Consider the following 17,189-nt stretch of genomic DNA (forward strand, 5'->3'; position numbering starts at 1 on the left):
CAGTCGCACGTACTGGCTACGTGTGTGAGGCTCAGCACCGTCGATGTAGGATCTGCACTGAAGAACTAATTAGTGTGTATGACGGTAGTATCTGTTCCCGAAAGAACACATGCAGTGGATGACCATGCAGCTTTGCTAGAAATGAAATGATAATTAAATAGACACCCTAGCTGCAAACAGGCGTTGATATACTTCACTGGGGACATGTTGAAAATGTGTGCCCCGACCGGGACTCGAACCCGGGATCTCCTGCTTACATGGCAGACGCTCTATCCATCTGAGCCACCGAGGGCACAGAGGATAGTGCGGTAGATTAATCTGCCACGAGTAATGAGTATGATGGGCAAATATCTATTAGGCGCACTACGAATGTAGTGGTGTGGACATGTTGGGAATGTGGATCTCACGGGGAGCGTGCAAGGGATAAGTCCCTGCAGACGCACTATCCTCTGTGCCCTCGGTGGCTCAGATGGATAGAGCGTCTGCCATGTAAGCAGTCTGCCTTCGGCAGTGACACAGTGCGGACCGTGTTGCCAGCCGGCCGCGCTGTGGTGCGCGCGCCTGTTTGTTTACGCCGGAGCAGCTTCGCGTGTGCGGTGTTGTGAGTCTAGAACGAGATGGCACACTCGTACAGAAAAACGACTTTGAAGTTCAGTTTTGCGAACGACTATACACGACCAAAGGCACACGAGATTGAACGTTTCTTCAGAGAAGAGGTAAAAATCGATCCACAGGAAATCGTGGGAATCAATTTATCGCTCGTTTCAAACGTCGTCTATGTCAAACTTGTTGACGAGGCTGCTTGCGACAGACTTCTACAACGATCACCGAACGGGTATCGTTTCTGTCATGCCGACGGGAATGTAGGTGCGGTTACAGTCGATCACGCGGGAATGGGGATCCGCACTATACGAGTCTTCGAACTTCCGTTTGAGGTCCCGTCTGAACTTGTTACCGACGCCTTTCGACCATACGGTACAGTTCTATCCCATGTGGCCGAAAAATGGACTAGTTTTACCACGTATCCCGTTTTAAATGGGGTGAGACAAATACGGATAGAACTGCGCAAGCACGTCCCCTCTTATTTGTACATAGGAGGTTGTCGAGCGATTATAATCTATGATGGGCAACCTCGCACTTGCTCGGGGTGCGGGAAAGAAGGTCACGTCCGCTCGGAATGCCTCCAGCGACGTTTAGTGCAAACTCCACGGGATGACGTTCAGGCGCCACAACAGACGACTGTCTTACCGTTGACCTTTGTGGAAGCCCTGAGAGGCGACGTGAGGGAGATTTCCGATAGGCTCCAGCAGCTGCCCCCTATAGAGAACATGGACACCAACGGACTGGAACTCCGACCGTCGGTTCCTCCACAACAGACACAGGACACCACACAAGAGATGCAGCTGACGGCCGCTCCAGGCTCATCCGTGGTGGCTGCTAGTGCTTCCACCGAGAGCGTGATAGGCCAGGCCCAAGACGGAGGATACGCAACCCAAACAGCCGATGCGGAAGCAAGGCAACGGAAACAGCGTTCGCCGAAGAGAAGAAAGAAGCGTCGACTGACTTCTGCTGACGATAGCCATAGTCCCGAGGGGACAGTGGACGACAACGACAGTATCGACCTGAGACCAGTGGATTCCACAGATACCGAGATGACGATGCAGGAACTACACAGCGATGATAACTTGAACTCTCCTTCTGGTGACCGGAAGGCGGAAGTGGAGATGACAACTGTCCAACATCAGAGCAATGACAACGTTACCTCCCATCCTTCGACCAGTTCCGGAAATATGTTGGGGGACTGGGCGCAAGAAATGGACCAACAGGAACAGGATGAAAATACGAACGCGACGATTGAGGATAGTCCTGGCCAGAGGCCGGGAGGGGTCGGGAAATGTTGACCAACTTAGTGTGATGCGGAGCGCCGGGGGTGCAGATGGCCGCTTAATGACACCGCCCTACAACTGATGAACACAAGCCAGGCGTACCGCATTGCCACGATAAACATTAATGGCATACGGACACCGCTTAAAATTCAGATGCTGAAAGATATGTTACGCGCTGCGGACGTGGACATTGTACTCCTACAAGAAGTGCGTTTCACATCGCCGCCAGAGTTCTACAGTTACGAGGCACATTATTCAGTGCACGATGAAAGTGGATGCGGTGTAGCGATTCTCACCAGGGAAGGAATAGGAGTGGAAGACGTCAGGTCTCTCCCTTCGGCACGTGGCATAGCGATCACTGTCGACGGCGTTCGTTTCATCAATTTATACGCACCATCTGGCTCCACAAAACGAAGAGAAAGGGCGACTTTTTACACCGAAGAGATAGCACCGTTGTTCGCTGGACGCTTTGATAACTATATAGTGGGCGGCGACTTTAATTGTGTCGTCGACAAAAAGGACCAAGTACCTCATTACGTGCCATGCATGGAACTGCGTGCGTTGATTACCGAAATGGCGCTTCTGGATACCTGGGAACTGCAGCATGGTGACAGACCGGGTTATACGTTTGTCACGGGACACTCGGCGAGTAGACTTGATAGGGTGTATGTGACACGAGCACTACGGACGGCGATACTGGATGCCGAAATCTGGTCAGCGGCTTTTACGGATCATATGGCGTACGTCTGTACGATTTCACTAACGCGTCAGAAGATATGGCGGAGTAAAGGTCACTGGAAAATGAATTGTGCACTTCTACGTGACACTGAATGTCACCGGTCGATAGAGGCGGCCTGGGAGACCTGCGTTCGCCGCCAACGAGCATACACCTCGGTTCTCCAGTGGTGGATTAAATGCGCAAAACCAACATTACGGAGAACGTTGATACGATACGGGCAGGACAAATCGCAGTGGAACCGCACGACGGCTGATTTTTATTTTACAGCCCTGAGGGAGCTGATGACCCAACAACCATCGCCGGAAAGGCACACGGTCATGCGCAGGATAAAAGCCAAGTTATTACAGCTGACGAGACTAAGAATGGAAGGTATAATGGTCCGGGCGAGATTGGCGGACACAGTTGCTGCCGAAACCCCCTCCATGCACCACGTGGTACGTGAACGCCAACGACGACGCAGGACATTGATCAGGGAACTAATCTCTGAAACTGGCCAGCAAGTTGTGCACCAGCGTGATATTGCGCATGTGTTTACCGACTATTTCCGCCAGTTATATGGACCTGTACATGTGAACCACGAGACACTACATGATGTCATCTCGGAAATGCCAGATAGAGGACCACCACTGGATGCAGAGACTTTCATCACAGCGATAACAGAGGACGAGCTGACAGACGCAATTGCCAGGGGGGCACCGAACAAGTCCCCAGGACAGGACGGCTTCCCAATTGAATTTTACCGCGCCTTTGCATACCTCATGGGACGGACCTGGATTCAGATGTACAACGAACTCCTGTTACCGCAGACTGAGATACCTGTCGAATTCACGGAGGGTATCATCATCCCAATACCCAAACCACGCGGTGGCAGAAATCCAGGAGATTATAGACCACTCACTCTCTTGAACTGCGACTATAAGATTTTCGCGCGCATCCTTGGGGCTCGCCTGCGGTCTTCACTTTCTGATAGACTCCTCATCGATCAAACTTGCCTCGGCGGTAAGAGCAACGTACATACGGCGCTCAGTGACTATCGAGATATCATTGCATTAGCAGCGGCATGCCGAGTGCGTGGGGCACTCGTCGCTATTGACTTCGATCATGCGTTCGACAGAGTGGATCATACCTTTTTGCATGCGGTGAAAGGCAGATTGGGAATCCCACAGGCCTTCATCCTAGTGATCATGCGACTGTTACACGGCATACGATCAAAGGTCTCGGTGAATGGGCGGGGCACTGACTACATTGTTATTTCAAGGTCAGTTCGTCAAGGTTGCCCCCTTTCGATATTTTTGTATGCAATGGCTTTGGAACCCTGTCTATATGGTCTCCGAAGACGGTTGGAGGGAGTGCCGTTGCCACAGCTGACCTTTCATTGCCGCGCTTATGCTGACGATGTGATGCTGGTGGCACGGACAGGCGAAGAAGTACGTACGGCGTTGGCATGGATACAGCGATATGGGATGGCGGCAGGAAGCGTGCTTAATCTACAAAAATCACGCTGCATGAACGTCGGTCGAGGATTACAACCGGGTGAGGAAGGCCCGCTCATCTTAGTTAAGACCATAAAATGCCTAGGTATTACGTTCCACACGGATGTGCAGCGGACAGCAGCGGATAACTACCGACGCATATTGAAGCTGATGCGGACAATGGTGCTGTTACAGAAATTAAGAGCGTTGGATATGCTTCAGAGGGTGACCTATGTTAACGTATACCTAGCACCGAGACTCACTCACGTAGCGCATGTCCTGCCTTTAACGCGCACAATGGCATCACGCATACAAGCAACTTTCGGAACCTACGTGAGTGTGGGACACCTGTTTAAGATCCGATACACAACGCTTACGCTACCACCTGGAGAGGGTGGACTTGGTCTAGTGAACGTGTATGAAAAGGCACGGGCGTTATTCGTAAGTACGATTTTCCGACAGTGGCGCGGTCAATTTCGCAATATCTCGAGTGCGTTAGCCGATGTACTAGCGCCCACTTCAATGCTGCCCCCAGTCAATGTGGGCCATATTTCACCGAAGCTGTCACATTTCAAGTCCTTTTTTTTGGAGCTTAGCTATGTCAGAGATTCCTTCCCAACAACACGACTACCGACGACGCGAGACGTATACCAATTCTTACTGCGCCGGTGCCCCAGGAATACCCTGGAAAAGAAGTACCCAGACAAGAACTGGCGACAGATATGGCGCGTTATACGGAACGTTTACCTCCCAACGTCGGTACGCTCAACATGGCATGTGGTGATAAATAGGAAGTACGCAACGAATCAACGGCGGCACGCGATTCATTTGGCAGACACTCCACTATGTTTAGGCTGCGCAACAGTGGACACTGATGAACATCGTTTAGTATGTAGTGGGACGGCTCCAGTGTGGCACTTGGCACAACAGATATTGGCGTTCCTGTTACGCTCCGCCCCTCACACAATTTCATCAGACACACTTTTTTTCCCCCAAGAATCTTATTTCCCGGTCCAAAAAACCAATGCGGTGACATGGGTGCGGGGAATGGTGGTGGGCTACGTATATAACGAATCGGAAAAGGACAAAATTGATTTTTGGCATTTTCTCCTGAATGGACACACGAAGCTGCAACAGCATAAGAAATATAGGCAAGACTTCGCTAATTACTTGCGACTTACATTTACCGCCCCGCCGGCCAGATGGGGTGTGACGGGTGAGAGATGAGATAGACGAAGAAGCCGAGATAGACATCGATCACACTTACGGACCCTTAGTTAATTTCGAGAAGACGACCCAGTCTTACACCAACGTCTGGAGAACGAGTCGATAGATGGCTCTTTTGCTCTATCGAACGTCGGGTCGTGAGCAGGTGTCGCCCCCGACACGAATTTCATTTCATTGCTACAGGAGCATGTTTCTTTTGTATTTGTACTATCCGCAATGTCTTCATGTCTTTCTTTTGGGCATTTTCAGTTTTATTCATTTCCTTAATTAATTAATTTTCTCATTAGCCACTATTTGTCAACATAGGGACTTTGTAGACACTATTTATGCGATAGTACCACAAAATGTATGTCAGCAAAGGTGGTAAGCCTGACATTCGATAAAAAAAATAAATAAAAAAAAACAGGTTGGTAGAGAATATGAAAAAAAAGAAAAAAAAGATGGATAGAGCGTCTGACATGTAAGCAGGAGATCCCGGGTTCGAGTCCCGGTCGGGGCACACATTTTCAACATGTTCCCAGTGAAGTATATCGACGCCTGTTTGCAGCTAGGGTGTCTATTTAATTAGTGTGCCTCACCGCACAACATACAAAGTGTTGTCGGTGTTTTTTGGGGCATCCTGTATTCTACCACGCCCTGAGAAAAGAGTGAAATACGACGTCAACAGTAAGAATGGTGAACAGAATTAGGTTGTTAAATAGTAGGCCTATGGTATATATGGTTAAGAGAATTAGGTTGTTAAATAGTAGGCCTATAGTATACAGGCAGCATCTTTGGCTTCCATATCAAGGAATAATCTCATAAATAACAAAAACACAAAAAGCTGTGTGTGCAATGAACTGAAACCCAGTCCTTGTGTACAATCCATGGAACGGCATAAGCAAAACAGAGAAGTTCGGTAACTGACACACACATTATAATTTTTCCAATATTCAGGTGAACCTGTCAGACGCCGAATCTGCGGTTAGAAATTGTAGTCACAGTTGACGAAAAATAAGACGGACCAATTCTCACCTGGCTCACTTCTACATTTTCTTTGGTATACGATTTCTCGATGCCTTTCGACCAAGTTGGCAGTCTAAATGGACTCTGTCGCTCTCACGACAACTGCCATTTTAAAGTCAAACATGCAACCACAATCCAAACATTTTACATATTATTTTCGATGTGTAGTTCAAAAATCAGTAGTACTAGGTGTATTCCAGCTCTTCTTCAGTCTCTTGACAATCTAATAGGCCAAACAGCATTCTAGTGCAATGTAGGACAGTAGTAGCTATTTTTCGTGCATGCATCCTCATCCTGGATACTGAACAACAGATGATGATTACATGAGAAGTAATGATAACCACTGCTGACTGGCGTGTTAAAATTGAATGTAATAGACACATTACTTCAGTTACACGAAGCATTTAAGTATTATTTACTTCCACGTGGATTTTTAATCTACAAGGAGACTCGTTACACAGCACAGGCCGTGATGTTGTGTTTAATCATATACCTGGCCGCATTGCAAGGCTGTTGGTTTGCATGCGATAGCTTTGGTAACAGTATTTTCAATTTTCGTAATTAAACTCTGCGATGGGAGACAGATATTCACCATGTCCAGTTCGTATAGTTATAGAGTATCTACACTATTTCTTCCGTTATTTTGCTTGTTTGATTATTGTAATACTATTTCGTCTTGTTTAGAATTACGTGATGAATGTTTTTTTTTTTTTTTTGTAATGTAGGAGTTAACCCGCAAAACCTTTCAGAAGTGTAATATTATGTTTGTCTCCATCTGAAGATCGGCTGGGTTCGATGACTCGTGAACATAAAAAAAAAAAAAAACGGCTCCACAAAAGAAAATATAACCGATTATTTTTTTTTCATTATTTCATTTTTGGAAAAGAGCTGCCCAACCTACATATTTCATATATGAATGACAATGAGTACTTCATATTGCTTTGTTTATGAATCTTTGAAACAATTTATGACTGGCACAATAAATACAAGTTGTAAGATCAAAATAAATCGTTGAATTCACGGTCTTGGTTTCACAGAACAAATAAACCTCATTTTATAAAGAAAAATGTAAGTTAACAGAAGGGTCATATGCTTGTGAGCCACATAACCCATCTAGGATGGGCGTTCAATAAGCACTGCAAAACATTTTCTTTTCGCGGTCAGTTTCTCTTGAAAAATGCGGAATTTACTGTGGGACATCGTGGAATATTCCTGCTTCAGTTTCATAATGTCCCGATAGGTGGCGGAGCTCCACATAGCTTTCAAAACGGCAACTGTAACAGAGACGCGTTCCAGGCAGAGAACCGAGCGAGGTGGCGCAGTGGTTAGCATACTGGACTCGCATTCGGGAGGACGACGGTCAATCCCGCGTCCGGCCATCCTGATTTAGGTTTTTGTTGATTTCCCTACATCGCTCCAGGCAAATGCCGGGATGGTTCCTTTGAAAGGGCACGGCCGACTTCCTTCCCCGTCCTTCCCTAATCCGATGAGACCGATGACCTCGCTGTTTGGTCTCCTCCACCAAACAATCCAATACAACCAGGCAGAGAGCTAGCTCTCATTGAGTTTCTTTTGGCGGAAAACTAGAGCATCGCATATATTCACACGTGGTAGCACAATGTCTACGGAGACCTGGCAGGAAAGAAAAGCACGGTGAGCCGTTGTGCAAGTTGTCTGTCGTCATTGCAACACGGTCTCGCAAACCTGTCCGAATTCCCACGTGTCGTCGGAAATCCATGGAATGGTGCTATATCACTTCTCCTCGGAAGGAAATGTTCGAAGCCGCACCTTCAGCCAGTAAAATTATGGCGACGGTCTTCTGGGACTCTAAAGGGGTTATTCCGTTTCACGTCCTTTATCATGATGTTGGAACGCCAAGTATTGTGAAGTTTATTGTGCTACCCTCAGAAAATTTAAGAAACGAGTTCAGCGTGCTCGTCGCCATGATAAAGCAAGGCGTCAGAGAAGTCTGCACACCCGAGAGGAGCTCAGGAAATTCATTGGACTGTTCTTCCTCATCCACCCCACAGCCTGGATGTCGCACCTTCCGGCATCCATCTGTTTGGCTCAATGAAGCATGCACTCCGTGGGAAGCAGAAGGCGGATGAGCGGGAGGTTACTGATGCAACCAGACGTTGGCTCCGACGTCGACCAGCAGAGTGGTACCTTGCGAGGCATACAGGCCCTCCCAGTAAGGTAGCGTACGGCAATCGCGTTCAACGGATATTATGTTGAAAAACAGGGTTTTTACCCAAAAGAATGGGGAATAATACGGTGTACTGGAATCCCGAGCCGGCAGGGGTGGCCGAGCGGTTCTAGGCACTACAGTGTGGAACCGCGCAACTGCTAAGGTCGCAGGTTCGAATCCTGCCTCGGGCATGGATGTGTGTGATGTCCTTAGGTTAGTTAGGTTTAAGTAGTTCTAAGTTCTAGGGGACTGATGACCTCAGCTGTTGAGTCCCATAGTGCTCAGAGCCATTTGAACCATTTTAAATACCGAATAAAGCCTACCTGCTTTCAGGAAAACATGGGTTACGTTATTTATTGAACACACCTCGTAAAAAGCAACCAATCTTAGATCTCAGTTTAGAGAATCTCTTCCATCTTTCATTCTAAAAGGCACAGAAACAACAATTCTGGATCAGAACTAAGACTGTACTGAACATATAATTGCAATCTGAAAGAAGATGTGAGCGCCATGTCAATTACAAAAGACCCATAAAAATTTGTTCTGCAGCTCTCCAAGGACATTAGCATGGTAGCTCATGCCAACTGGAACTATCGATGAATGCTTGTCTGTGATAAGTTTGTGACGTTCGCTATTTTGACCAAATCATTCCTGCCTACTGACATTTGCCACTGACCATAGAGGCTATAATACCCTCGATCGGCTTCTGAAACATGGCACTCTCTCTTATCTATCTTCAACCTTTACACGACTACCTGGATGGCACAGCAAAAGTATTCGTTTTCAACAAAGTAAACTCCCCTGTATACGAACCTATAACAGAGCTATCTTCTCTAAGTCTTTATCTGTTTTAGAAACCATACTGTTGAACGATTTCTCTCACAATATCAGAAAAAATTAAATTCCTTTCGAACTTCAATAGGCAGCTAGCTAATGGTCCACCTTACGCCATAGTAGCTATCACTTTCATATACTCGTTTGCAATTCACTCTTGTCAACCTTCCCCTCCCCACAATTTTTCCCTCACCATTGTATTCAGAAACCTCTACTGAAAGTCTATTCTTTCTTATCGCCTACAGTCTCTGTCAATTCAGTATTTTCGGTTGTCATTATCTCTTCTGTTTCTCATGATAGTAGACATGGCTTCAAACGTGCTAAAGCAGTCAATATAATTCTTATTCTTAATGCCATTTATTATTGGTATTATTGTTAATGCCAATTATTATAATTATTCACTGTCAGTATTTGTGTTGGTAATATTAATTGTTATCACAATCATTTCTAAGCCGAACATGACTAAATCATAAGTACGCATAGAAACTACGAATGTTTTACAGTATTTATTGGAATTTGTTTTCCTGGTCCCGCGAAAGTGAGGGCCTCAGAATCCTAATACGGTCAGCTTAAAAAACCATACATAAATTACTCATCATTTGCAAGGAGAAGAAGTTTAATTTGTACAGTGCCATAAAAGTCTCACATTAGGAGCTTTTAACGAGTGCAGAATGTATTCCAGTGTACAGCCTATTACACACGTACCCAAACCAGAAAAGAAACCTTATACTGTACTTACTTGTCCACCAGTGCTTTGCAAGTACAGTGTATAGTAGTGGGAGGACGCTCACTACTAGCACAGCATACGTTACCTGAAACAAAAAGCACAAAGTAGTCAGCAGGCGTTTGTAAATGAAATGCTGGCATCGGAACGTCCGGCAGATTCAGTGCATCGTTCATCCCGACAAATAAGTCTTTGTGTACGCTTTAACGAGTGCTCTGCAAATCGCTCGTAGAGCGGTGCAGCGCAGATTAATTGGAGCCTTTGTCGGCGCGACGCATCGCTTCCCGTATATTCGAGAGAGGGGAACAGCCGCCCCAACGAACTGCCACAATACGTGCCGACCGCAGACGCCGGAATTTCGCTTTGCGAGACCGTCAAGCACATAATCATTCCATTTCTGCCGCACCGAGTACCGTGCATAAGCGCACAGCCCGCAACTACGCGGCCAGTAATTAAACGTGCTGGCGCGCACGGTCGGCAACAAAAACGAAAAACGCCCGCCACCAGCAAATAATTGATGCCAAATGTTTGTGTCGCGCCACCGCAGCCTGCAGCGCGCCCTGTGGAACTACAGTGTCTCCGGCCGCATGCGGCTCCACCGCCGCTGTCGCTCAGGATTAGCCTGCCCGTCCGATGCGGTTCCTGTCCTCGACAATGATAAACGGCCGATCCTTGTAATTGGTACACCAAGAAGAACAAGAAATAATTTTACTTATTGTGCGAAAATGGCGTAGTATTAAGAACACGTAAGCAGAGTCCGGAATGTGGTGCACAGAGCTACCATCCCTGCCAGCAACAATGGCTGGACACCGAGTCAAACTGGGGTTGGATGACAGGTAAGGGTACTTTCAAAAATGGTTCAAATGGCTCTGAGCACTATGCGACTTAACTTCTGAGGTCATCAGTCGCCTAGAACTTAGAACTAATTAAACCTAACTAACCTAAGGACATCACACACATCAATGCCCGAGGCAGGATTCGAACCTGCGACCGTAGCAGTCGCCCGGCTCCAGACTGTAGCGCCTAGAACCGCACGGCCACTCCGGCCGGCTAAGGGTACTTTGAGATGTTGGTTAACCATTTATTAGAGTCCTGGAATGCTACAGAATATATCCCAAGTGACTTACAGTGATAAATTACACCCAAGAAGACCACGCGAATTAAAAGAAAACAATATCACACAATGGAGAACGTTTTGTCTAGTTAAATTATCAGAGGTGTCCAAATTAAGCACGAAATATGGGTACCGCACCGACATGTTGTCAAACTAGGAAAAGAAAGAAATGGTCATGATAAGAGTCTGACTTATTGCTAAAAGAAATGAAAAATGTTTCATCCACTGAATCAAGAATACAAATAATTATCCAAAAAGCAAGGTATTGCTAACATGTACTATATCCTTCGCGCAGGTGGCTGGATACATGACAGAAAGGATGTAGAACTGTGTTTACGAACATGACCAATGATTACGGAGTAAGTTAGTGAGCTAAAGAAAAATCCTGGGAAAGCCCGAAAAAACAATCCCACTCTTGGCCTAAACGCATAGCGTGTGCAACTAACTGGCTGTGAAAATAGGAGCAGCATAACGAATCCTTGGTGCAAGACAACTAACTTTGCACTAATTCCATCTCAGTGAATGCGAATTTCAACAGTCTTGTGATGGATGTAATCTAGTGAAAAGAGGATGGCTGCAGTAATAGCTGAGAATTATAAGTTCAGCCCCGGCATCTGAGTTCAGGTCTAAGATTGAGACATCTCGCTCTGTAGTCCCAGTGTTCACTATTACGGCTATAGAGCAAGTCCTCGCTATGTTGCCCCTGGAGCACGTGATTTCTCGCTCTCCTATACAAAACGTAGCTGGTTATGCCAGCACCGTTATCTCACTGAGTAATTGCAACAGACCTTGTGAGTTCCTACCAATGATAATTTAATAAACATGCTAATCAGTTTCTCACTCTTACGGATTCTGCCATGGTTAACCAATGAATTTTATTTTTTGCTTGGAGCATGGTAGATGACAGACAGAGCCCGCATCTCGTGGTCGTGCGGTAGCGTTCTCGCTTCCCACGCCCGGGTTCCCGGGTTCGATTCCCGGCGGGGTCAGGGATTTTCTCTGCCTCGTGATGGCTGGGTGTTGTGTGCTGTGCTTAGGTTAGTTAGGTTTAAGTAGTTCTAAGTTCTAGGGGACTGATGACCATAGATGTTAAGTCCCATAGTGCTCAGAGCCATTTGAACCATGACAGAAAGTGTCCCCCACTATGTGACAGATTCCTAATCACAGCCAATGAGAAACCGAGCATGTACACACATTCAGGAATTCTCCCACACTACCAAAATAATTGCTATGTGCCAACCACGGATCTCCTTACTACAAACTGAACTCCAGTTGACCTCCTTCGGGCATAACGGCTATGTCCTTGCTTGCAGTATAGATTTCTCCTGTCCTTTAAATCTTATTTTTGGTAAGAGCTATTCTTTGCGCTTTACACTCAATGAAACGTTATAATGAGCTGGGCTGCCATCGCTTTTTGCCCCTATTGCATTTGGCTAGCAGGGTGTTCATATCAATATGCACTAGGCCAGAACTTAGCTTTCAACAGAAACACTGTTACGACCCGTACAGTTCCCCACGTGACTCTTGCTTCTCACCAGCCAGCTGAAACCCCAGGTTGCAGTACATTTCAAGAATCCATCATTGCATCAAATCGATATGAGAAAGCAAAAGAGAACGTCAATTATTGGCATTACTTATTACTGCTTTTAGCTTTCACGCAGCATTAGAGATTTGACTTGATTTACTAGTCGGATCTGCATATTTGATTATTAAGCAGGCTGTGTGACAATTTTGGAAGAAACTGCCACATATCAGTAGGTCATTTCATTCCGCTTCATCGCACTATACGTGCGGATATTTGCCTTACAAATTAGTGCAGTCAAGCGCATGACATGGCTGTACGATCCTGCACGGCCAATGCAGAAAAAAAACAGTCAGCTTGCTCCTTCTGTTACACATTTACCAACATAAATCACCGGATTTTAATAACAATAAAATTACATTCGGTACATAATATAAATACTCTCCAAACAGCCATTTAAGAAATAATTACTTTCCAGAGTTCACCTCCCATTCTCAAGTGTTACCTGTATAGCACACAAGATTGAGAAACTAAAAATAACCACTATCAGTAATTATAAACATCAAAATGAATTTTCAGCATTTTAGCGTAACTAGCGCCCACGGCAAACTTTGAGGACTCCTGTTTCTTTCAAAAACTCCCCATTTTTTGTTTACTCCTCATCGCTGCTTATCCATTTATTGAGAACAGCACGACTTTACATTTCAGTAGCTCCTAATACAATACGTGGAAAAAACAGTCGAAAGTCGCATTTATTGGCGTAATAACAAGACATCTTTTTCATTGCTGTATTTCCGACGAACGCGAAGCCTTCCCAAACAAAACAAAAAGACGCAAATATTTTCTTTAGCCGGCCGGTGTGGCCGTGCGGTCTAGGCGCTTCAGTCTGGAACCGCGTGACCGTTCCGGTCGCAGGTTCGAATCCTGCCCCGGGCATGGATGTGTGTGATGTCCTTAGGTTAGTTAGGTTTCAGTAGTTCTAAGTTCTAGGGGACTGATGACCACAGCAGTTAAGTCCCATAGTGCTCAGAGCCATTTGAGCCATTTTCTTTACACATTCGCTGCGCTGACTCATGTAGCATAAAGGGAGTAAGCCGAAAACAAGACACAAGTATCTCCGTGTGAGAGAAAGTTATGTCGTGTGGAACTGTTGCTCGCCACAGTCCAGTCCAGTCCAGTCTCAATCTCTTCACGATTCCCTTTCATAAATCCCCATACCCTTTCCGTTTCAGTGGTCTACAATTGTTTCTCATCTTCTTGCACCTCGTCTCCCTCTGCTTATACTTCCTTTTCTCCTTATTACCTCGCAAACTCTCTCTCTCTCTTTCCTCTTCCTACTTTCCTATCTGTTTTCGTCTGTGCAAGTAATAATAATAAAGAAGAAGTAGAAGAAGAAGCTTATGCACTTTCCACGGAAAACTGCTCAGGACACCTCTCCCCCCGTCCCCCGTCCGCTGTCATACTCAAGTTACGCCACTGTAGCATTGTCAAGTCTATTGATTGGCAACTCCATGGAGTGTTCTGTGCGCCACGACCAGATAATGGATATAATTGGAAGGAGAAACAGCACTGGTCGTACATATTTTTTTGTTTTATTATCCGCAAAATCGATTTTCGGTCACTTAGTGACCATCCTCAGCGCTAGAAGTTAAAAATTTCACATAACGATCAGAGAGTATAAAACAGAAAATCACAACTACACCTGCGTATGAACATAACAGTTGGTAGGAACATACCTATAATATACAATTAAAATTGGTAGGCACTGGTATCAACAAGCTTAGAGCGATCACATAAACTGAGGCCGCTGTTTACATGCACCTGTTCAGCAGACCTCGGTGTGACAGGGCTTGGAACGCCCTCTATGTGACATGTGTCACGTGAAGACTTAATATTACTGGTTTTGCAAGATATTAACACAAAAATAACTCTTGTGCATTTATGAATCATGAAGTAATTCAAATTTAAAATGTACGTAAAACACATAGCAGACAAAGGAGGAAGGAAACATCTAAAATACATTGGCGTATTCTTTTTTTAAAAAAAAAACTTCCAAAACATAAAACAGATCGATAATAAGTTGTCAGAGTGCAGGACAGGTAAAAGAGAAAAAGACAATGAAAAAGATTAATATATGAATAACATGAAATGAGGTATACAGGTAACACAGGTTTTTAAAAAAACATAATACCCACCATCTGGCGTGGGAAGTTAGAAGTACAATGTTAGTGATTACTTAAAATGGCTCTGAGCACTATGCGACTTAACTTCTGAGGTCATCAGTCGCCTAGAACTTAGAACTAATTAAACCTAACTAACCTAAGGACATCACACACATCCATGCTCGAGGCAGGATTCGAACCTGCGACCGTAGCGGTCGCTCGGCTCCAGACAGTAGCGTTTAGAACCGCACGACCACTCCGGCCGGCGAGATTACTTCATGATTCTCAAATGCACAAGAGTTATTTTGTGTTAATATCTTTCAAAACAATTAATATTAAGTCTTCACGTGACACATGTCACATAGACGGCGTTCCAAGCCCTGTCACACCGAGGTCTGCTGAACAGGTGCATGTAAACAGTGGCCTCAGTTTATGTGATCGCTCTAAGCTTGTTGATACCAGTGCCTACCAATTTTAATTGTATATTACAGGTATGTTCCTACCAACTGTTATGTTCCTACGCAGGTGTAGTTGTGATTTTCTGTTTTATACCCTCTGATCGTTATGTGAAATTTTTAACTTCTAGCGCTGAGGATGGTCACTAAGTGACCAAAAATCGATTTTTGCGGATAATAAAACAAAAAAATATATACGACCAATGCTGTTTCTCCTTCCAATTATATTGTCAAGTCTATTACCAGTTCCTTCAGTTGTGACGGCTTTATTTCTTCTCTCGAAACTCGAATCGTTGGAATCTATTCTAACTCCAGGTTGCAAGAAATAATAGTGCAGTGGGTTATATTTAACCAACAAATTTTATTTATTAATCGCAATCATGAAACCTGCCTTCTCTTGCGTCTAAGACAGGTTTAATACATTCAGAACATCGAAAATTCTATAAATAATCGTATACATTTTTCCTTTACTCTAATTCTGCAATACTAAGATCTTAATTTATGCAATAAAATGTAAAAAATAATTTTTATGGTATTTCGACAACTATTTGCAATGCGTAGATGGAGTAAGACCAAACAAACACTGGTCATCGGGTCTTTCCTGTAATGCTCAGTGTCTGTCTGTTTCTTGTGATGAAGGAAATTTTTTTAAAGCGGAGTATTAAGTTCTACTTCACAGATCAGTCCGAAATTAGTCAAGTGCTACATTTGTTTTATCGATATGTAACAACAGGTACAGTAAAACACGAACAATAACCAGTAGTCCAGCAGCAACTGAGAAGCGATACCAGACTTTAAAAACAATTTTGTTCGTAACGGGAAACAAATGTACGCTTCTTGTCGAAAGTGGACAACGCGTGAAAGATGTGACGAGAAGTAGACTACTGGCCATTGAAGTTGCTACACCAGAAAGAAATGCATATGATAATCGGGTACTCACTGGACAAATATATTATACTAGAACTGACATGTGATTACATTTTCACTCAATTTGGGTGCATAGATGCTGAGAAATCAGTACCCACAACAACCACCTCTGGCCGTAATAACGGCCTTGATACGCCTGGGCATTGAGTCAAACAGAGCTTGGCTGGTGTGTACAGGTACAGCTGCCCATGCAGCTTCAGCACGATACCAGAGTCCATCAAGAGTAGTGACTGGCATATTGTGACGAGCCATTTGCTCGGCCACCATTGACCAGACGTTTTCAATTCGTGAAAGATCTGGAGAATGTGCTGGCCATGGCAGCAGTCGAACATTTTCTGTATCCAGAAAGGCTGGTACAGGACCTGCAACATGCCGTCGTGCATTATCCTGCTGAAATGTAGGGTTTCGCTGGGATCGAATGAAGGGTAGAGCCACGGGTCGTAACAGATATGAAATGTAACGTCCACTGCTCAAGGTGCCGTCAATGCGAACAAGAGGTGACCGAGATCTGTAACCAATGGCACCCCATACCATCACGTGCCAGTATGGCGACGACGGATACACGCTTCCAATGCGCGTTCACCGCGATGTCGCCAAACACGGATACGACCATCATGATGTAAACAGAAACTGGATTCCTGCGAAAAAATGACGTTTTGCCATTCGTGCACCCAGGTTCGACGCTGAGTACACCATCGGAGGCGCTCCTGTCTGTGACGCAGCGTCAAGGGTAACCGCAGCCATGGTCTCCGAGCTGATAGTCCATGCTGCTACAAACGTCGTCGAACTCTTCGTGCAGATGGTTGTGGTTTTGCAAACGTCCTCATCTGTTGACTCAGGGATCGTGACGTGGCTGCACGATCCGTTACAGCCCTGCGGATAAGTTGCCTGTCATCTCGATTGCTAGTGATACGAGGCCGTTGGGATCCAGCAA

General features: G+C 45.3%; 1 non-coding gene across 1 annotated transcript; it reads right to left on the reverse strand.

The window, feature by feature from the left end:
* Positions 1-218: 218 nt before the first annotated feature.
* On the reverse strand, positions 219-293 carry Trnat-ugu (transfer RNA threonine (anticodon UGU)). Its single transcript has one exon. It is a non-coding gene; the product is annotated as a tRNA-Thr (tRNA).
* Between the last annotated feature and the right edge of the window lie 16,896 nt (positions 294-17,189).

The sequence above is a fragment of the Schistocerca nitens genome, chromosome 6 (assembly GCF_023898315.1).
Source record: "Schistocerca nitens isolate TAMUIC-IGC-003100 chromosome 6, iqSchNite1.1, whole genome shotgun sequence".
NCBI classification, from domain to species: Eukaryota; Metazoa; Arthropoda; class Insecta; order Orthoptera; family Acrididae; genus Schistocerca; species Schistocerca nitens.